At 43.7% G+C, this 17,922-nt stretch overlaps 1 protein-coding gene across 1 annotated transcript in view; it reads right to left on the minus strand.

The window, feature by feature from the left end:
* Positions 1–7,693, minus strand: part of tdrkh (tudor and KH domain containing) — a 60,933-nt gene extending 53,240 nt beyond the window's left edge. The window contains exon 1 of the mRNA XM_037690744.1: positions 7,599–7,693. The gene's annotated coding sequence lies outside the window, so the exon portion shown is untranslated. The remainder of the gene's footprint in view (positions 1–7,598) is intronic.
* Positions 7,694–17,922: the final 10,229 nt, after the last annotated feature.

A 17,922-nucleotide genomic window follows, 5' to 3' on the forward strand; every position in this document is an offset into this window, starting at 1 on the left:
CTTTTCCCTCTTCAGGGGTCGCCACAGCAAGTCATCCTCCTCCACCTCACTCTGTCCTCTGCATCCTCTGTCCTCACTCCAACTACCTCCATGTTCTCTCTAACTGCATCCATATATCTCCTCTTTGTCTTTTTCCTGGCAACTGCATTTCTAAAATCCTTCTACCAATATACCCACTGTCCATCCTCTTGACATGTCCAAACCATCTCAGTCTGGCCTCCCTAAATTTATCTCCCAGTTGTTCAATTCAAGGCAGACAGGTCCTAGGTGAGGGACCAGACAAAGTGCAGCCCAAAGACCCCTTATGATGAGTACAATCAATGTTCCCTCACCCAAACATGGGTCACCAGGGCCCCACTCTGTAGCCAGGCCTGGAGGTGGGGCACACTGGCGAGCGCCTGGTGGCCTGGCTTTTACCCATGGAAACCGGTCAGGCACAGCCTGAAGAGGAGACGTTGGTCCCCCTTCCCATGGGCTCACCACCTATAGGAGGGGCCAAAGGGGTCTGGTGCAATGTGGGATGGGTGGTGGCCGAGGGCGGGGACCCTGGCGGTCGGATCCTCGGCTACAGAAGCTGGCTATTGGGACATGGAATGTCACCTCACTGGTGGGGAAGGAGCCTGAGCTGGTGTGTGAGGTTGAGAGGTTCCACCTAGAAATAGTCGGACTCACCTCAATGCATGGCTTTGGCTCTTTAACCAGTTTCCTTGAGAGGGGTTGGACACTCTTCCACTCTGGAGTTGCCCCTAGCTAGAGGCGCCAAGCAGGAGTGGGCATACTTGTTGCATCCCATCTTGGTGCCTGTACTTTGGGGTTCACCACGATGAATGAGAGGGTAGCCTCCCTCCGCCTAAGTGTGGGGAGGATGGGTTCTGACTGCTGTTTGTGCTTATGCGCCAAACAGCAGCTCAGATTACCCACCCTTTTTGGAGTCCTTGGAGGGGGTACTGGAGAATGTGCCTCCTGAGGACTCCCTTGTTCTGCTGGGGGACTTTAACGCTCACATGGGCAATGACAGTGAGACCTGGAGGGGTGTGATTGGGAGGAACGGCCCACCTGATCTGAACCCGAGTGGTGTTCTGTTATTGGACTTCTGTGCTCATCATGGATTGTCCATAACAAACACCATTTTCAAGCATAAGGGTGTCCATATGTGCTCTTGACACCAGGCCACCCTAGACCGCAGTTCAATGATCAACTTTGTTGTCGTCTCATCTGATCTGCGGCCAAATGTCTTTGACAATCGGATGAAGAAAGGGGCGGAGCTGTCCACTGACCACAACCTGGTGGTGAGTTGGCTCCGATGGTGGCGGAGGATGCCGGTCAGACCTGGCAGACCCAAACGTATTGTGAAGGTCTGCTGGGAACGTCTGGCAGAGTCTCCCATGAGACGGAGCTTTAACTCCCACTTCCGGGAGAGCTTCGAACACGTTCCAGGGGAGGCGGGGGACATTGAGTCCGAGTGGGCCATGTTCTGTGCCTCTATTGTTGAGGCAGCTTATCGGAGCTGTGACCGCAGGGTTGTCAGTGCCTGTAGCGGCGGTAACCCTCAAACCCGGTGGTGGACACCGGCGGTGAGGGATGCTATCAGGCTTAAGAAGGAGTCCTATCGGGCCTTTTAGGCCTGTGGGACCCCGGAAGCAGCTGATGGGTACCGGCAGTCCAAGTGGCATGTGGTTTGGGTAGTCACTGAGGCAAAAATTTGGGCGTGGGAAGAGTTCGGAGAGGCCATGGAGAATGACATCCGCACGGCTTCGAGGTGATTTTGGTCCACCATCCAGCATCTCGGGGGGAGAAAGCGGTATGTCACCAACACTATTTATAATGGAGGTGGTGTGATGCTGACCTTAACTCGGGATGTCGTGGGTCAGTGAGCAGAGTACATCGAAGACCTCCTCAATCCCACTGGCACGTCTTCCACTGAGGAAGCGAAGCCTGGGGACTTTGGGTCGGGCTCTCCAATCTCTGGTGCTGAGGTCACCGAGGTGGTTAAAAAGCTCCTCGGTGGCAGGGCCCCAGGGGTGGATGAGATTCGCCTGGAGTTCCTCAAGTCTCTGGATGTTGTGAGGTTGTGTTGGCTTACACAAATCTGCAATATTGTGTGGACATCGGGGGCAACTCCCCTGGATTGTCAGACTGGGGTGATGGTCCCCCTATTCAAAAAGGGGGACCGTAGAGTGTGTTCCAACTACAGGGGGCTCAAGCTCTTAAGCCTCCCTGGTAAGGTCTATTCGGGGGTTTTTGGAGAAGGAGGTCTGTCGGCTAGTCGAACCTCGGATTCAGGAGGAGCAGTGCAGTTTTTCTCCTGCTCGTGGAACACTGGACCAGCTCTACACCCTCAGTAGGATCCTGGAGGGTGCGTGGGAGTTTGCCCAATCAGTCTACATGTGCTTTGTGGACTTGGAGAAGGCGTTCGACTGCATCCCTCAGGGAGCCCAGTGGAGAGCCCTGTGGAGAGCCCTGTGGGGGGGTATTCCGGGAGTATGGGGTACCAGACCCTTTGATACGGGCTGTTAGGTCCCTGTATGACCGGTATCAGAGCTTGGTCCGCATTGCCGGTAGTAAGTTGGGCTCTTTCCCAGTGAGAGTTGGATTCTGCCAAGGTTGCCCTTTGTCACCGATATTTTTCATAACTTTTATGGACAGAATTTCTAGGCGCAGCCAAGGTGCTGACAAATCTGTTTTGGTGGCCTTAGGATCGCTTCTCTGTTTGTTGCAGATGATGTGGTCCTGTTGGCTTCATCAGGTCGTGAGCTATAGCTTTCGCTGGAGCGGTTTGCACCCGAGTGTGACGCGGCCGGGATGAAGATCAGTTCCTCCAAATCTGATCGGTCAATCTACATTCCTACCCTCATCTATGGTCATGAGCTTTCGGTTTTGACCGAAAGAACAAGATCACGGATACAGGCGGCCAAAATGAGTTTTCTCCGCAGGGTGTCTGGGCTCTCCTTTAGAGATTACCATACCATACCATTTTATTTATAGAGCACTTAAAACAGCAACAAGGCCAACCAAAGAGCTGTACAGACAAAACAACAGGTAACACACAAAGCAATATACAAAATGAGGTAAATCAGAATATAGACATAAAAACGATGCAGATAATGACGACAAACCGGAAGGAGGCCCAGAGGAAGACCCAGGACACGCTAGAGGGACTATGTTTCTCGGCTGGCCTGGGAACGCCTCGGGATTCCCCCGGAAGAGCTGGCCCAAGTGGCTGGGGAGAGGGAAGTCTGGGCCTCCCTACTTAGGCTGCTACCCCCGCGACCCGACCCCGGATAAGCGGAAGAAAATGGATGGATGGATGGATAATGACGACAAACCAGTGTGGAGCATACAGGATCAAAACACAGATCATCTGGTGTTGAAAGCCACCGAATAGTAGTGGGTTTTAAAACGGGACTTGAAAACCGAGAGGGAGGGGGCCTGTCACACAAGCAGAGGTAACTCGTTCCAAAGTCTTGGTCCTGCTACAGAGAAGGCCCTGTCACCTCTGCGCTTAAGACAAGATCCTGGAACTGTGAGGAGCAACTGGTCCGCTGACCTCAGGGAACGCGGTGGGACATACGGTTGTAGCTGATCAGAGAGATTGTGTGTGTGTGTGTGGGGGGGGGGGGCTGTTCAGTGATCTGTAGACATACATGAGTATTTTGAACTGGATTCAAAAGTGAAACGGTAACCAGTGCAGTGAGGCCAAAACTGGTGTAATGTGCTCTCTTTTGCCCGTACTGGCTGCTGCATTCTGGACCAGTTGTAGTCGTGCTATAGAGGTCTGACTGATACCAAACAGGAGCGAATTGCAGTAATCAAGCCTAGATGTAATGAATGCATGTATTACTGTCTCCAGGTTCTTTTTGGACAATATGGGCTTCAGTTTAGACAGCCGCCTCAGTTGGAAGAAGCATGATTTTACAATCATGTTTACATGATTGTTAAGTTTCAGGGAAAGGTCCATTATCACGCCCAGATTAGTGACTCTTTGTTTTTCTGACAGGGTTAGAACGGAGAGGTCGATGCAATGGTTAGTGATCGTGTCGTTGGGAGGGAACAACATGACTTTAGACTTCTTTTCATTGAAACTTAAGAAGTTTAAAGCCATCCAGTCCCTGATGTCAGCCAGGCAGTCAAGCAGCGGTTGAATAGAGCATGTACCATTGTGTCTTAGGGGGAAGTAAATTTGACAGTCATCGGCATAGAAGTGGAAGGGTATGTTGTGTTTCCGGAAAATAGCACCAAGCGGCAGTAGGTATAAAGAGAATAGGAGGGGACATATAAAATAAAACATACCACGACAATAAATAATAAATAAAGGACAATAAATAAAGACATACCACGGTAATATAACACGGCTGGTAAAGGAAATAGCGCCCCCTTCATTTCCGGAGTCCCATTTCCAAATATGGTATGGCATTGACACTGGTCTGTTCACGCCCATTTCTGTTTGCTGCAGCAAGGTATACTTGGCTGCAGCGAGCCAGCCCCATAAACATAAATACGTAGACGACCCGTTGGACGTTGAAAGGTGTTCCTATGTCAGTGCCATCTTGGTGGAGTCAGGAGGAAAACGGAGACTGTAAAATGCCTCGTACGTGTGCTGCTTCAACAAGTCTCTTGATCGTTTTTCAGCCATAGTCTGCATAATTTTCACCATTATAACAGTGTTTTCCAAGTGTACTTGTCAACGTTATGGAAAATGGATTACCGCGCATAACTCATTTACTAGTTTAATTTTCATTCATTCATTCAACCTGGTATTTACTTTAGTCTGCTAATGGTATTATATATAATAATCAAAATATATGCAGTTAATTATATAACAACTCAGTTAACATATCCATAGTTGAAAAGGAACTGCTAACAGTTCCTTTTAATTAAAGGCTTTTACATTAAAAGACTTTTAATTAAAAGTCTGTAACGATATTGTTACCAACTTATCCCTTTTTCAGAAGATAAAATCAATGAATTATCTTGGTCAAACTCACTTTTAAACTATGAAGTCATCATTTTTATTTTATGAAATTACTAAACATTTTTTATAATAAAATTTGCTATGTGTTTGGCTAACTGTTGTACTTCTGTATAGGTTTCCAAAAGATAGTGCTAAGAGGAGAGACTGGGAGGTCGCTCTGAGAAGGGAAGGGTTTTCTGACAGTTCATCTTCAACGCTCTGCATTGAACATTTCACACCGGAGGACTTTGACAGAACAAGTCAGACAGTGAGGATCAGAGATGGGACTGTTCCTTCTGTCTCCAGTTTCCCAGCTCACCTCCAAAAGGTATGGTTGGAAGATAAATGGATGCCATGCTATGACACATTTTCTATTCTGATTGTGAAAGGAATTGATTATATGTTTTGTAAAGTCAAGTTAACTTTATTTGCATAGCACATTTCAGCAACAAGGCTGTTCAAAGAACTTTACATGATAAAAAAATATAATACAATTAACAAACAAAAAAGAAACATTACATTATGTTGGCAAAATAAAGTGAAGTTATAAAAATGTAAAAATTGCAATCACTCTACACTTACACGGGCCAAAAGCTTACACTTATTTAAGAGTCTCTTAAAATTAATCTCCCACATCTGCATACCCTACAGTGGTATTGTTCATTGTTGGGGCGGCTGTGGCTGAGTGGTTAGAGCAGTCGTCCTCCAATGCGAGAATTGGGGGTTCGAATCCACCAGCAGTCGCATGCTGAAGTGTCCCTGGGCAAGACACTGAACCCCTCATAGCCTCTGATGTGTGTCCCATCAGTGTATGAATGTGATCTAAAGCACTGATTAATCTCTTTAGAATGATTTATTCAATTAGCTTTGTAGAGATCTAGTATAGAGCTGTATGAATGGGTAAATGAGGCACAGATTGTAGTGTAAAGCGCTTTGAGTATCTTGAAATAAGATAGAAAGGCGATATATAAGTACAGTCCATTTACCATTCATGTTATTTGAAGTTATGTTTTCTATACCAGTTGTGAATTTTTATTCCTTTTGTGACTGAACAAAGTGAACTGCAGAAGCACTAATTCTACATTCATTATTAACATTACATTCATCCATTTTCTTCCACTTATCCGAGGTTGGGTTGTGGTGGTAGCAGCCTAAATAGGGAGGTCCAGAGTTCCTTCTCCCCAGCCACTTGGGCCAGCTCCTCCAGGGGAATCCCAAGGCGCTCCCAGGTCAGCCGAGAAACATAGTCCCTCCAGCGTGTCCTGGGTCTTCCTCTGGGTCTCCTCCCGATGGGACGTGCCCGGAACACCTCACCAGGGAGGCGTCCAGGAGGCATCCTAACTAGATGACTGAGCCACCTCAACTGGCTCTTCTTGATGTGGAGAAGCAGCAGCTCTACTATGAGTCCCTCCTGGATGACCAAGCTTCTCACCTTACCTCTAAGGGAGAGCCCAGACTCTCTGCGGAGAAAACTCATTTCAGCTTGGAATTTCAGTTTTTGTTTTTTCACTTTTGGTTTGTGTGCTCTGTAACACTCTGTTAACAGTGTTGTCATTACATCCTCAGATAGACAATTATGTATTGCTTTATTTATTTTAGTTTTCTTTCAGATAAAGTTAAGTCCAACTAGGTAATATGTGAAAGTGTTGAGTCTGTGCTTTTATGTTTTCTCAGGAGGCTGGAACAATAACCCTTCAGCAGGCAGTTCCAAGCCATTTTCCATCGCCTGATGGTGCGTTGTGGGGTGTCTCCAAGTGCATCAGGAAATGTGGCAGTACAGGATGTGACTATGTTTCTGTCAGCTTTAGAAATGCCATCTTCCTCCACAGCAGAAGAAACCAGAGAGCTGCCATCCCCTTTTGCAAACACTTCGGCAACTGTGCGTGACCACAGTTATCTGCCAACTCGCTTTGGGGGCCTTGTTGACAACGCCATTGTCTACATCTCGGGGTTTGTGGTTCGGCAAATGTTAAAGAAGCTGTTGTGTGATGTGTGCCCTGGTAGCTTGATTACTGATGCTGTACCTGCATCACTTGATCAGAGCTACCACTTACTCCATCTAAAAAACAAAGGGGGGTAATGGTTCCATCTGAGGGGACTGTGAGTGTATTCAGTATCAATCTGTTTGTCCGGGCTGATGTTGGAGCTGAGGATGTGTTTGGTCTGGGTGAGCACATTCAGGAAACACAGAGTGGAATTGATAACCATCACCATGTGCTCGTAACTCTCTTTTTATAGGGCTCTGGCCAGCCCGCTCCATGAGGGTCTATGTGTATATGTCTATGGTTGCGGAGCAAGTTACTGGTTTTGGTCCAACAGCGCCCCCTGGAGTCACAATACTCGGCAGACGGAAGTCACGACAGTCGGCGCAGACTAACGGATTTTATCATCTTAAAAGTGAGAAGACATGGTGGGGCACAGTTTGAGTTGCTTGTGTTATTTGAATGCGTTTTAAAAATGAACACCTCAGTAAATTGCAGTCTTTCAGGACACGTTCCAGTCTGAGGCAATGAACGACTTTTAAATAATATACTGTATTTTATTTCTGTTTCGCCCTGACGAAATTACTTCACAGACAATTAGGCCTCACTGAAATGGTACCCAATAGTAAAGTTATTCAAATACGTCAAATATAATCTTTACTTACAATACATATTGACGCTATTTGAGTCGAGGAAAGCCAGTTTTGAATATTTCAGTTTCCAAACAGAGTTCGGCGTCACGACTAGTCGACGAGCCTCGTAACCGTGACTTCCTGAGGCGCTGCGTGTTACAGCAACCCTGTGTTGGACCTGTAGAAGGTCCAGCTGCATCTACTGACAGTGTTCCGACGACACGCTTTGTCCAGCGACTGCAGAATAAAAGCTAGCTAACATTAGCTCAAGTCACATGCGCGCGCATCCCCATGCATCGAGCTCGTGTTTTCAGAGTAACGTGGATCATAATGAGCAGCAGTCCAATCTAAAAATGAAGGACACTTACAAGCAGGTCCTGGTTCCGACAGCCACAGCCCGTGACTCTGTCACACACACCCAAGTCGACCGGAAACTAAACTCACATCTACTGGGTGTACTGAGGCTACAGTCCGACCCGACTGGTTGCTTTACATAATCTGCTTTAATCTGTGTGGACTAAATAAATCTGAATATAGTTTATTGTAAGGAAAGCCAAAAGGGCCATAATTGATGTGCTTTGCTTCGCCCCCTAGCGTCCAATGAACGTCGTTAAATACACCAGCCTGCCTTCTGTCCCAAACAGAAGTCATCTCAAGGACTGAACAGAAACATTCACATTTAAAATAATAATTGAACATTGGGATTTACCTGTATAAATAAAAGTTGATTGATTTATCTGAGGAGCAGCTTTGAGTTTAACTCCATCACAGACTCTCATCCTGAGCAAGCATGAAGGCGACAGTGGAAAGAAAAACTCCCTCATGAGGAAGAACCCTTTAGCAGAACCAGGATCAGGACAAGAGGACCATCTGCTTCAACCAGCTGGTTTGAGAGGAATAGATACACAATGGCAGGTCAAGAATCACATGTTCAGATAGAAACAGTATCAAATGAAAACTATTCAGTTTTAATGATTCATTTAAGGAAATGGGGTCAGTTGGTCCTCTAGTAGTCTAAGCCTATAGCAGCAGAACAACTCTAACTATAGGATTTATACAAAAGGAAAGTCTTCAAACTGGACAATGTGTCAGCCTCATGGGCAGAAACTGGAACTTGGTTCCACAAGAGAGGAGCCTGAGAACTGAAAGATCTGCCACCCATTCTGCTGCTGGAAACTCTAGGGACTGAGGTAATATTTTACTTGTTGTGGATCTCACTTCAGGGGAGCAGTTTAGGTCTTGACCATTATCACAAACTGTATAACAAAGTGTCTCTGCCATATAGAGAACACTCAACGGAGCACGTCACCTTGTGATTCACTGGCCATTATTAAAACAGGCAAACGTCTGCACTTGGCGTTTTGGTTGATATTGGCTAAATACTGTAGCTCTGAGTAAGAGCTATGTAAAAAAAAATGTATGAAATATAATATTAGAATGTATTTAAAAATGTAAAGATGCCAAAAAGCTGTGCTAAGCAGCTGTTAACAACAGGAGTGAGTGAAGGGTGTTACGGCCTGAGGCCATTTGGTTGAGCAAAAGTGTTTGCAGGTTGATTGCTGACTCAGCTGTGCTGTGGCCCATCTGGGATTGGCTGCTTCACTTCCTGAATCCTCCCCAATGGACATCAATCTGTATCCTGGTTGGCTTCTTCACCTCCTGCTCCTCCAACCACAGAAGAGGCCTGCTTATTTAAACCCAGCTCTCCTGCCATTCAGGGCGGCTGTTGTTTAGAGCAGCTCGCCATTAGTATGGGTTTATTTGTCTTTGGACTTGAGTCTCTTGATTTGAATGGTTTGGTTTTGGCCAACAGTTAAACCCTGCAGTTGTTATTAGTTGGTGTTGTTTGTAAGCCCCTGACAACAGTTAGAAGGCTTACTTGTTTACTTTTTGTTTTGACTCATTGTAAATTTGGTTTGAGTATTCGTTCACTTGGTTAACCTTAATTTTGTTATTGACTTGGTTGTGAAAACTTTATTGTAATTTGTATTTTGAAAGTACCCCTCCTTTTTGTTAATGTTAAATTTTGTTTTAAACTGACCAATTAAATTATTACTTTTATTCAAACCTGTTCCATCTGGGTTTCTAATGTTGCCTCCCCTTCTCCTAGCTGAGCCGGGTCGTAACAAGGGGAAAGGTGATTATTTTCTCCACTCTACTACACTTTTTTTATTTATTTAAAATTGGGAGCACCAAGTCAGGTTCTGACCAATAACAGGTTGACACATTAAACCACAAAATTCACCCTCGAATGATCAGACTCAACAACTGAAGGTGAGTTCGTAGTTACAGGGAAGTATCGCAATATTATATATAGCGAATGAGGAGGAAACTGAATTTGCCCTTTTATTTTAATACAAAAATAATTCGCCCACATAAGTATCATCAACAACAATAAACAAAACTGAACAACACAAAGAATAAACGATAATAATTTGGAGAACTAGTTTGAAAAAGTAATTAGTAAACAGTAATGAACAATCTAAACAATAATTGATCAGGCAATTATTCTGTTTTATTCAAGGCCAAATTAATCATTTGAGCAGAAAGTATTTGACTTTTATACGCGCACAAATTTACACAAAGTTTAACTATTTGATAAATAGTTTACAGTGGAATTTGGTTGAGAGATGTTCTTTAATGTGACCAGATCAAGTTGCTGTCCCTGAATGCCAGGAAATGATTTATCAAGTTGCATCGTGTCACCAGGTCTCAGCTCTTACCAGTTCAGTGTCGACTTCTCGAGTTCACTCGTCTTTCCAGGGTTCTGCTGTTTGATCAGATCAGGACAGACCAAGAGGAGAGAAGCTATAGCAAGGCACTGGCCAAGGTGAAGGTCACTGTGACTGTACCTGGATACCTGGATCATTGAGCATGGACTGTTGTTGTCACTGTGACTGCTTCAGGGGTCGGTGTCTCAGCTGATGAGAAGGCGTGGTTCAGCCGACTTACACTTTAAGCCTAAAATGTGAGTCTCGCAGTGAAAAAAACGTTTTCTGTATTTACTGGAACTCTGCTTCTAACAAAAATTGTTACTGAGCAAACTTGTTTTCTTTGTTCAGGAATAAATGAGATGGACATCAGATGAACACATCAGGATGGGGAAGACAGACAAAATGAAAAGTGTCAGTCAAAGAAACTTTTTTTTTTTTTTTTTCATTCAACCTTTATTAGACAAGTTAATCCCATTGAGCCTCCAGCACTCATTTACAAGAGAGACCTGATTTCTTTAACAAAGAGTGACAACAATGGATAACAACGACAACAATAGACAGTCATAAAAGAGGCGTGCAAATTTATTATTTTAAACTCTCAGCCCTCAGAAGTGTTTTGGGAAACTCTCAAATATTACACTGCCTGGCCAAAAGAAAGTCACCACCAGTATTTCACTAATCAAACAGGTCCGAGCCTCCTGTTGGATAATTACTTCATGGACTATTATGTTTCAGCTGCAACAAGTTATTTAACCCCAACTGGTGCAATGAGTTGCTTCTCATTTCTTAAACAACCATGTCTAAAGACACATGGCGTGGTCGTGGAAAAGATGTCCGTCTGTTTGAGAAGGGTCAAATCATTGGCATCAAGCAGAGAAAACTTTAAGGAGGTTGAAGAAACTAATAAAACTGGGTTAAGAACTGTCCAACACATTATTAAAAACTGGAAGGATGGTGGGGACCCATCGTCTTCCAGGAAGAAATGTGGCCGGAAAAAATCCTGAATGATCGTGATCAGTGCTCATTTAAACATTTGGTGAAATCAGATGGAAAAAAAACAACAGTAGCGCTCAGGGCTGTGTTTAATAGAGAAAGTAAGAACATTTCCACATGTACAATGTGAAGGAAACTCAACAGATGTGTAGTCTTAAGAAAACCACTAATCAGTGAGGTTAACTGGAAACAAGGCTTCAATTTGCTAGGGAGCGTAAAGATTGGACTCTGGAGCAATGGAACAAGGTCATGTGGTCTGACGAGTCCAGATGGACCCTGTTCCAGAGTCATCAGGGTAAGGAGAGAGTCAGGTGAAGTGATGCACCATCACGCCTGGTGTCTAGTCATCAATGAAAGATCTTGGTGAAAAATTAATGCAACACTGGATGAAATAGATCTTGTGACACTGAAGAAGTTTATTGAAACTGTGCCACAGTGAATGCATGATGTGATCAAAGCTAAAGGTGGTCCAACGAAATATTAGTGTGAGACCCTTTTTTTTTTTTTGGCCAGACAGTGTATGACTTATTTTTGACATGAACACATTCCATCTTTAAATACTTACACACATGTCTCAAGGAAAAGTTATTTTCTGAAAAACTGAACAGAGAACTTTATTAAAACACATTATAATATTTCACATGATTTCATTACTGTAATATGATTGCAAACAATAATCAAAATTATTCATGTTCACACCTTTCATAATCAGATAAAACAAACTTCACTAATAATTTTATTTTATCTTTTTTAACAGCATAAAAGAAAAGAGTAAACATTAATTAGACTGTAGTTGACAGAATCCAAGAACAGTCACAGTCAACATCAGACATTATTCAAGTGCTGAAGTACCAGTGCCTTCCATCCAGACGGCTTCATCATTCTGAGGAAACACCAAACAGAACTGATTCTCTCACAACAGCTTACACCAAAATGGAAAAAAACAGTTATGTTGGTGCTAAGATGGGCTCTGGGGCATGTCCTCTCCTTCGTCGACAGTTGTGTCAAACTGGTTCAAGACATCAAAGTCCATGCTCAATAATCCAGGTATACAATCCAACAATGTTCAGTCAGGTCATCTGGAGGGTTTCTTTTTTGTGCTGAGACGTTTCGCCTTCCATCCACAAAGTGTTGTTTTTTTTTTTTTCACTTTGGAGTAAGTTGTTGGGGGAGAATCAGTTTTGTTTGGCATTTCCACAGACTGATGAAGCCTTATGGATGGAGGGCGAAACGTCTCAGCACAAAAAAGAAACAATTCAGATGACCTGACTGAACATTGTTGCATTTAAAGAAAACAGTTCAGGGTGGATCTGGTAGATGCCACCAGTTGGCACTGTGAACAGAAACGGTGGAATGTTCCCAGTGAATACTCATAACCTGAAGAGGAACCAGGATGAAGGAAGTCTGGATGTCATCAGAAAGGATACCGAGGACTGGATCATGATGTCATCATGATGGTGGTACACCCAGATGACAGTGCAACCTTAGACTAGTTATTCCTGATGCATCTTACCGTGAGGAAGTGCTTGCTGCCTCTGACTGATTTGGTGAAAGGTCCCACTCAGTAGATCTGGAGGTCATACCACAGGGAACAGAGATTCTTCTACCTTACAGAGGGGCCCTGTAGATGGGATTCACCGGCTCGAACTGACAATAAACTAGAGCTGTGATTTCTAGCACGGGCCGGCTCAACCCGACCTGAAATTCGGGCTGGGTCGAGTCAAAATTTTGTGCTTGATGGGCGGGTCGGGTCGGTCTTGGGCTTTTGATGTGGTTTTATGAATCATTGGTTCACCAAAGACACAACATATTAAAGGAAGATACGAGACTCACAAATAGGGGTTCAAACATTAAATTCATTCAGCCACTTCCTGCAGGAGGAAAATAAAGAACCCCATTTCCGATGTATAACAAAAAAAAAAAAAAAGTACACAAAAAACCATAGCATAAACTTAAAGCTGGACCTGGTGACTCGGTCAAACAGAACAAAAAGGTACTGCAGCGAGCCAACCCTATACAGGGCCGTCGAAGCTACTGGGTACCAGAATAAAAAACTAGAAAAATCCCTATTGTAAAAGAAGAGGTGAAAACAAGGCTACCAGTCCCACCAGACCAAAGTTACAAAACATGGGAAAAAAGTTTAACAAAATTGCCTGTTGTTGCTGAATATCCTGATGCATGCTCAATAATCCAGGTAGAAAAATCTAAAAATGTTAAATCTGGTCCTCTGGACATTCAAAAAAGCAAAACAAAGCAAATCAACAAAAAAATGTAGAAACGTTTCGTCTCTCATCTGAGAGACTTCCTCAGTCTGAGGAGCTGTTTTCAGCTCAGTCTCTTAAATAGCACCTTCTCAGAGTGGATCAACCAGTTTTGCTGCTGACAACCAGAACCAGCTGATCACATGCTCAAGAAGGACCATCAGCCTAACAATGGATCATTAGCACACTGATGGCTGTTTACTGTTCACAGAGGGCTGAGTGATACTAGCAATCACAGCATTGTAAGAGGGGGACAGTTGAACCTGGAGGCCTCCACCCCTGTTTAACGATGGATGATTTCTTTTCACAAAGATGGCCTCCTTTACTCCTCTCTCAAACCATCGTTCCTCTCTGTCCAGGATGTGAACATCTTCATCCCTGAAAGAGTGACCACTGGCCTGGAGATGAGTGTAGACCTCAGAGTCCTGGCCTGATGATGTTGATCTTCTGTGCTGGGCCATCCTTTTGGCCAGTGGCTGTTTAGTTTCCCCGATGTAAGACTGATCACCCTCCTGACACTGAACAGCATACACAACATTACTCTGTTTGTGCCGGGGGACTGGATCTTTGGGGTGAACCAGTCTTTGCCGTAATGTATTTTGGGGTTTAAAAGCCACTGGGACGTTATGTTTAGAAAATAAACGTCTCAGTTTCTCTGATACTCCCTCAACATACGGAATGACCACCGGTCTGGGTCTGGGTTCCTCCTTTTCACCTGTTGGCTGACTGGAGTCCTGTTTGGGTTTCTTCTCTGCTTTCAGGAAGGCCCAGTTAGGATATCCACATTGCTCTAGAGCCTGTCTTGTGTGGGATTTCTCCTTCTGCCTGGCTCCTGAGCTAGTGGGGACGCTGTCTGCTCTGTGGTACAGAGTCCTGATGACTCCTAACTTGTGCTCCAAAGGGTGATGGGAGTCAAACTGCAAATACTGGTCTGTGTGGGTGGGTTTGTGGTACACCTCAGTTTGCAAATGTCCTCTATCAGAGACTGAGACCTCACAGTCCAAGAAAGCCAACCTGCCATTTTTTACATCTTCTCGTGTGAACTTGATGTATTTATCCACAGAGTTGATGTGGTCAGTAAAATGTTGGACTTCCTGAGATTTGATTTTAACCCAGGTGTCGTCAACATACCTGAACCAATGACTTGGTGGTGTCCCTGAAAAGGACGTCAAGGCTCTCTTTTCTACCTCCTCCATGTACAGGTTGGCAACAATAGGAGAAACTGGAGACCCCATAGCACACCCATGTTTCTGCCTATAATATTACTCCCCATATGTGAAGTAGGTTGACTGCAGGCACAGTTTCAAGAGTTGACACAGTTGTTCTGTGGAAAGCGTGGTCCTGCTGCTCAGAGTGGTGTCTGATTTTAATCTTAAACTGACCACCTCTACTGCATCATCAACAGGAATGCACGTAAAGAGTGATGTGACATCAAAAGAGACCATTGTTTCATCAGTCTCCATGATGACATCCCTCACCTTGTCCACAAAGTCCATGGTGTTCTGTATGTGGTGTTCTGAGCTGCCAACTAAAGGGATGAGTACAGACGCCAGATATTTGGAAACATTGTAAGTGACAGAGTTAATCATGCTAACAATAGGTCTTAAAGGTACACCTTGTTTGTGGATTTTAGGTAAACCATACAGACTAGGTGTGGCCTCCCCTGGGTACAGTCTGTGGTACAGAAAACGGTCAATAGCCTTGTCCTGCACCAAATTTTTCAGGCAATCTATTAACTTCTTCTTGTAACCACTTCCTGGATCTCTTTTCAGAGGTTCATAAGTGTTTAAGTCACTAAGGAGTGTCATAACTTTCTCATGATAGTCTTTCTGGTTCAAAATCACTGTGCACCTTCCTTTGTCTGCTGGGAGAATGATGATGTTTTTGTCCTTGCTAAGAGTGGTGAGTGCATCCCTCTCCTCTCTACTGATGTTGGAAGGTGGTGGTTTGGCATTGCTGAGGCAGGATGAAACTTTGATTCTGAGCTGTTCTGCTTCAGCCTCTTTAATTTTGTTGTTGCGGATGGCTGACTCAGTAGCTGTGATCATCTCCACCAGAGGAATTCTACTTGGTGCAACCGCAAAGTTCAGTCCCCTGGCAAGAATCTCTGTCTCAGGCTGGGTGAGCTGTCTGTCAGATAAATTCTTCACCCACTTTTCTGTCTCCCTGACATGTAATTGACTACTGGAGTGTTGTCCTACACTGAATGTGTTGTTATTGGAATAGTGATGGTGTTGATGAGTTATTAGTACGTTAAACTTGTTTTGTTGTCGAGTCTTGGACTTGACATGCTGTGCTAAGCGTGCCTGATCTGTACAGTCCAGCACTTGCTGAAGTATGGTATTTAAGAGACTGAGCTGAAAACAGCACCTCAGACTGAGGAAGTCTCTCGGATGAGAGACGAAAGGTTTCTATATTTTTTTGCTTTGTTTTGTCTTTTGTTTTTTTGAATGTCCAGAGGACCAGATTGAACTTTTTTGAACATGGAGAACTGTTTTTGAAATGGCAAGATGCATGTTGATTGAAAGTAACCTGCCTAAAGATCTATGGACATATGCAGTCCCGACTGCTGCTATTATTCGTAATAGATGTTACAACAGGCGTGTTGAGCAGACTCCATATAACATGTTAACTGGAAAGAAACCTGACCTTTCAAAAATGAGATTTTGTGGATCTGAATGTTATGCTCACAAATATGACAAGAAGAAGTTGGATTCACGTTGTGAAAAGGGAATTTTTGTTGGCTAGGATAAGAATAGTCCTGCATATCTTATCTTTTATCCAGACAAAGGCAGAGTACTTGAGAATAGGCTGGTAAAGTTCACCACAAAAAGTACTAATGAATGTGACACTAAGACTGATGAAGATATAAATGAGAACATTCTGCTCAAGAAAAGAGTTGAAAGTCAGCAACCAAAACCAGATTTGACAACAATAATCTCACAAGAGATAAAACTGAGACTTATGACACAGATGGGAACTTAAGTCAAAGTGAAGGTAAACTTGGTGTACGTTATCCAAAGAGAGATAGGAGACCTCCTAAGTATTATACAGATCACGACTATGGAATGAAATATGAGGATGATCAAGTGCACATGAACATTGACTACTGCTATAGGGTTGCATGTGGTGTGCCTAAGACACTGAAAGAGGCTATGAGCTCACCACAATCAGAACTATGGGCTAAAGCTATGAAGGATGAAATGGACTCTTTGATAGAGAATAATACTTACACCCTAACTGCATTACCTGAGGGTAAACAAGTAGTGGGGGGCAGATGGGTATTTGCTATCAAGGAAAATCCTGTTGAGACAATCTATAAGGCCAGATATGTAGCAAAAGGCTATAATCAGGTTGCTGGCATCAATTATAATTAAACTTTTTCCTCCAACTGCTGATATGACATCTGTGCGTGTTCTAATGCAGCTTGCTGCTCAATATGATTTGGAATTGCACCAAATGGATGTAAAAACAACATCTTTACACACCCCTATGATTGTGAGGTATTTTTAGAACAACCTGAAGGATTTGAGGTGGTAACAGAGACAGGAGAGAAATTAGTCTGCAAGCTTAATAAGTCACTTTATGGTCTGAAACAGTCAGGACGAAACATGAATAAAATGCTGCATGATTTCCTTATTGATAATGGCTTTGTGCAGAACCCCGCTGACTATTGCGTTTACAGTAAAGAAAATGAAAATGAGAGAGTGATCTTGATTATTTGGGTTGACGACCTTATTATTGCAGCAAGTAATGGTCAAAAGCTCAAAAGTGTGAAGGAAATGTTGGCAGCTAAGTTTAAAATTAAAGATCTTGGAAAACTTAAACATTTCCTAGGAATTGATTTTACACAGAACATTAGTGAAGTAAAAATGAGCCAGAAAATGTATATCACAAAAGTCTTGGAGGTTTAACATGACCAACTGCAAACCAAGATCAACCCCATGTGAAAATAAAATGAAGTTTGACAGTGAAGGTCAATCTGTTGATCCGAAAAGGTCTCGTGAAGTAGTGGGGAGCTTGATCTATGTAATGATGAGTACTAGGCCAGACTTGAGTTTTATTGTCAGTAAATTATCACAGTACTTATCTGAACCAAAAGAACAACATCAGGTTGCAGCAAAGCATGTATTGAGGTATTTGAAAAGTACACTAAACCCGGAACTGTGCTTCAAGAAAAATGACTTAAATCTGAAACTTGTGGCATACTGTGATGCAGACTGGGCAGGAGACCAGAAGGACAGACGAAGTACGAATGGTTACTGTTTCAGTCTATCTGAGACTGGGCCTATTATTTCCTGGAAGTCCAAGAAGAAACCCACAGTTGCTTTATCTACATGCGAAGATGAATATATTGCGTTGGCTGCTGCTACACAGGAAAGTATTTAT

Source organism: Nematolebias whitei, chromosome 17 (genome assembly GCF_014905685.2).
Source record: "Nematolebias whitei isolate Nwh7 chromosome 17, NemWhi1, whole genome shotgun sequence".
Classification (NCBI taxonomy): Eukaryota; Metazoa; Chordata; class Actinopteri; order Cyprinodontiformes; family Rivulidae; genus Nematolebias; species Nematolebias whitei.